General features: G+C 35.1%; 1 protein-coding gene across 3 annotated transcripts in view; it reads left to right on the top strand.

The window, feature by feature from the left end:
• The window catches only part of LOC106873906 (DIS3-like exonuclease 2), a 126,009-nt gene that overhangs the window by 38,140 nt on the left and 82,310 nt on the right, over positions 1-5,559 (top strand). The window contains exon 1 of one of the 3 annotated variants that reach the window (XM_014921435.2): positions 153-458. The exons of 1 other annotated variant lie outside the window; for it this stretch is intronic. The gene's annotated coding sequence lies outside the window, so the exon portion shown is untranslated. Of the gene's footprint in view, positions 1-152; positions 459-5,559 lie in introns of those variants that run through there. One more of the 3 variants, XM_014921436.2, reaches the window with a different exon arrangement.

The raw sequence follows: 5,559 nt of genomic DNA, 5'->3' as shown, positions 1-5,559 counted from the left end.
GTGTGTGTGTGTGTGTGTGTGTGTGTGTGTGTGTGTGTGTGCGTGTGTGTGTGAAAGAGAAACAGTGTGAGAGAAATGCATACACACACACACATACGCACACCACATAAACCAACTCGCCCACAACTACATTCACACATTACTCTTCACTCGAAGTAATTCACTTGAAGCTCCCGGTAGCAGCCAGCAATTGTGTAGACTACGCGAGTTAAGCAGTTGTTTATAGTTCATCGTTTCTGATCATTTCTAAAAATTTGTGGCAGCTGTTTTTTTTTTTTTTAGACTTACACCAAATTTTTAACTTTAGCTCGCTGCCTTGACACATATAATATATACATACCTATTCATAAATATATATTGAAATATATATATTTATTTATACATATACACACACATATATGCATTGCATTTTTAGCCTTTACTTTTATGCTCATCACAACTTCAAGACTAAAACATCGGTTAGTATTATTATATTTAATCTTATCAAATTTTCTTTGTATTCTATATGTATATAATTACGCTTGTGTTTATTAACATATTTGTAATTCTGATTATAATTATTCTTATTTTTATTCGTGATTTGAAGGGAGAGAGAATTGTTAATGATTGATTCTTTATTCTCTTTTTTTTTTAATGGTAACGAAATCCCGTTAATCTATAAATTTTCATCGATTTGTATTTGCTTATTTTTACCTCCATTCCTACACACAAGTATATTCTGAACTGTGTATAAACAGATAGATATATACATATACATAAAGGGCCTTCTTGGTAGCATTATAGGCCACCGGGGCAAATCAATGTACTAGGGCCTATATCATTTATTTGACAGTAAACTACAACATACATAAATCAGAAGTGGGCCCGTAGACTTCTAAGGTACCCGGGCAACTGTCCAGTATGCCCATATTTTAAGACGGCTTTGCATAGACACATACTCTCTCTATATATATCTGTTTGTATATATAGGTAATTTTGGATTTTGTCCCTAATATTATTATTATTATATATATATATATATATACGCACACAAGTACACGAGACCCTGCTGTTGTTGCATAATATTTGTGTATTTGTGTGCGTGTGTATATATATATATATATATATATATATATGGTGTGGGGGAGCACAATGAGGAGTTTTTATTGAATTTTTGACAAAATATATATTTTTTATAAATGTTTACTACTTTAGAAAAGCTATATAAGCTAAGGAATTGGCTTTCCCGAAATGCATTAAAAGCGTTATAACAATCTGATCACTTTCTGAAAAATAAATCGCTGTTCTCTTTGAGCGTATAAAAGATAAATTTGGATGGGGCAAAATGAGTAAGACAAGTTAAGGTAATTTTACTGCTTTGGTTCTCCAGAATTACATTTGAAAACAGACTCATATACATCGATATTCATCAGAAATGAAAAAAAAAAAAATTAATATCTAGGTCAAATGAAAGAGGATTAGGGGAAAATGGCAAATGATATGAAATTAACGAAAGTCGACTAAATAAAAAAAAGAGAAAAGAAAATATTCCCTCTAGCTTCTTCACGATCTGCTGGAGTGATATTATATTTACACGCCATACAGTTAAAGAGGAATTAGTCATTACTCATTTTACCCCACTTTAGACATTATTTTTTTGAAACTTGAAAATTATCAAATTAGATATTAGTGTGGGGAAAACAATGACCTGGAATCCAACGGAGAAAAGAATTAAATACCAAAATTTATCCAGATACTTAATTCTCAACCTCAATTGCAATCGGGTCAAAGTTGAGGGAAAATTTCTTGAAAAATATGTACTTGTCATTTGTTTATGTTTAGGACTCTGAACTTCAACAACAACTAAGCTGACTAATTTTTATTCCTAAATATAATGTAGCAATACAAAATGATGATGCAATACTTGTTTCAAACAGGTATTGCGAAAATAACGAGAAATAAGAAATTATTCATTTTACCCCGTTTACTAATTTTGTCTCCCCACCACCTTTATGTAAACCAGTTTTATACACACACACACACACAGACATTTTGTAAACATAAAGCAACGAAACATATGATATTGTTGCATGATATTTATCTATTTCTATAATGATGTAAACACTTGGTTCTTCAAAAAAAAAAAAAAAACAAAGAAAAATCTTAACAATTTCATTGTTGTTTTTTGTATTGCAATATTTTCTGTTATTGCTCCGTGGTAAATATAGGAAAACAAATATCTATGTAACAAACCATCTTTATTATTAATATTATTAACAGAAATCAATAGTATTTTATTATTATTATTACTATTTTGATAAGTTAATCTCTCGTTAGTTTCTGCTACTCCCGATGCTTAGCTTCCAAACCTTTAAGGAATGGCGTTATTCATAATGCTAACCATTTTTCATGCTTTAGCCATTTACTATTATTATTATTATTTCTTTTTGTATTAAACACACAACTTTCTTTCTAGACGTCATCCAACATTGATTTTCGTCCACTATTTTCATTTTCACTTTTCCCAATTTTTAATGATTACCGTAGTTAGTTAACAGTGTAAATAAAAGCACAAATCCCTTTCGTTGATGTCTGTAAAAAGCATAAATTATTTAGTGATGTCAAGTTGTTTAAAAGTCCTTTCTTTTTCGATCTAACTTTCTACAAAGAAATCAGAAACTGTACATAACTTCCACAATGTATATCGGATCAATGTTTTTACCATCAACACACGTATACTCTACTAAAGTTACCTTACAAACCCTGCACTTTTGATATGCTTAACCCCTTTTGCTCTAAATTTCATTGTTGCCCTTATTTCCTTTACTAAACTTTAATCACTATTTAGCTCATTTTGTTTATTCTTATGGGAAATATTTCACAAAATTCGCCTCTTCTTTACGAAGTACTCATCAAAAGGGTGTCACGTACTTTAGAGAAAGATAGACGGTGAAGAAGAATTTTCAAAAATATTTGACGGTCCGATTCGTTTCGATCTTTGCACATTCGCAATATGTATAAATCGCGCGCATGCGCAAAGGAATTTCAACCCAGCTATTGCTTTCCAATTGTAACCATTCCTACTTTTCTTCAGGAATTTGACTTTCTTTGTTTCAAATTAACCTCACCAAAGCGTTCCGACCCTAAATTCTAAAAACGTAGACTAAATAATGTACATCATGAATTATTAAAAATTTTATTGAATATTATTTTATTGCATTAGCAATAGGCAAAATAATCAGACCGTCAACTATTGGTTTTCAAAAGGTTCTTGTTTCAGACCATAAACTCCTGAATTCCATGTCAAGTTCCCTTTCAAGAGTAAAAAAATACTTCTTGGTTGTCTAACGAAGCAGAGTATATAGGGTGCGTCAGCTATTTGAAAAATGTTTACCTTACGGTAAACAAAAATATCAGAAAAGCCAACAGGCGTGGTTTTATGGTAAGAAGCTTGCTGCCCAACCACATGACTCCTGGTTCAGTCCCACTGCGTGGCACCTTAGTCCAGTGTCTTTTACTATAGCCTTGGGCTGACCAAAGCCCTGTGAGTGGATTTTGTACACGGAAACTGAAAGGAGCCATCATATATATATATATATATATATATATATACACACACACACACACACATACAAGACTTACGGAATGGAGTAAGATAAGACCCAAGCTACAAATGTTTCATAGTAAGCATAACCTCAGAAATGGTAAAAATCCAAGCGAGGTGTATACCACCGGCTACTCTTCAGGATTGCTTGAAGCTAACTTTCTTCCTACATCTTGATCCATGGATTTTCACCTGTGCTATTGGAGCACTAAGAACACCGTCCAAGCATGATCATTGCCAGAGCAGCTGTCTGGCTTCCGTGCCAGTGGCACGTAAATAGCACCATTTGAGCGTGATCGTTACCAGCGTCGCCTTACTGGCACTTGTGCCGGTGGCATGTGAAAAAACATTCGAGCGAGGTCGTTGCCAGTGCCGCTGGACTGGCTCCTGTGCAGGTGGCACGTAAAAAACACCATTTTGAGCGTGGTTGTTGCCAGTACCACCTGGTTGGCCTTCGTGCCGGTGGCACGTAAAAGCGCCCACTACACTCTCGGAGTGGTTGGCATTAGGAAGGGCATCCAGCTGTAGAAACTCTGCCAGATCAAATTGGAGCCTGGTGCAGCCATCTGGTTCGCCAGTCCTCAGTCAAATCGTCCAACCCATGCTAGCATGGAAAGCAGACGTTAAACGATGATGATGATGATACATACATATATATATGTGTGTGTGTTTATTATTCCTAACCTAGCAGTTCAGTAAAAATGACTGATAAAATACCAAGCTTAAAAAAAGTAGCCCATCATATATATATATATATATATACAAGAGTTACAGAATGGAGTAGGTAAGATCCAGGCTACATATGTTTCATAGCAAGCGTAACTTCAGAAGTGGTAAAAATCCAAGCAAGGTGTATACCACTGGATATTCTTCAAGCCAAGGACTTCTTGATTAAATTAAAGGTTACATCGTCGCAAGGAGGTTCATGTTGACGCATGGAAAATTCAATCAGATTCAAATTTAATCAAGATATCCTTGGCCTGTAGAGTACCTACCTGATGGTATACACCTCACTTGGATTTTTACTACTTCTGAGGTTCTGCCTGCTATGAAATATATGTAGCCTGGATTTTACCTACTCCAATCCATTACTCTTGTATTCTTATTCGCACACCTGGCAACCCTGGTCACCTACCATGAAATATAAAAAGAACTCTTTCAGCTTATACTTCGCTATGGAAAAAATCCACAATTTTCCCTCTCGATAAACCACTATTGTCCCTGAAAGTTGTTTTGTTTTTTCATATATATTATGGATTGCTTGAAGCTAACTTTCTTTCAACTTCTCAATGCCTGGATCTTACATTTTGGCTCCTGTGCGGGTGGTACATAAAATACACCATTTTGAGCATGGCCGTTGCCAGTACCGCCTGACTGGCCTTTGTGCCGGTGGCACGTAAAAAGCACTCACTACACTCTCTGAGTGGTTGGCGTTAGGAAGGGCATCCAGCTGTAAAAACTCTGCCAAATCAGATTGGAGCCTGGTGTAGCCATCTGGTTTCACCAGTCCTCAGTCAAATCATCCAACCCATGGTAGCATGGAAAGCGGACATTAAATGACGACGAGGATGATGATGATATATATATATAATATAATATAATATATATATATATTAATACGAAGCAAATACTTCACAAGAAATTATTTTCACACTGGTGGCTGCTATGATTTCGACGCAAAACGAATCAGTTGCAGCACAGACATCAACACGACAGGTGGGGGCTCTCCATCATGATAATTCATGGTGAAGAATGTGAGGCTATTATGCCAGTCCAGAAACCGGTCCACGTGTGTCCAAATACTTGAATGTATGTTGAGAGATTGTCTTAGTCCATTTGCCTTCGGACGGTTGATTTCTGTAGTTATTATCAGTGTATTTTGGTGATTTAAATAAGAGTTTTGACTGTTATTTCCAGCAGGTAGACATACTTACTGTGTCCTTTGATTAATTTTAATATATATATATATATATATA

Source organism: Octopus bimaculoides, chromosome 3 (assembly GCF_001194135.2).
Source record: "Octopus bimaculoides isolate UCB-OBI-ISO-001 chromosome 3, ASM119413v2, whole genome shotgun sequence".
NCBI classification, from domain to species: Eukaryota; Metazoa; Mollusca; class Cephalopoda; order Octopoda; family Octopodidae; genus Octopus; species Octopus bimaculoides.
The sequence above is the reverse complement of the archived record's forward strand: the minus strand, read 5'-3'. Positions and strand labels throughout refer to the sequence as shown.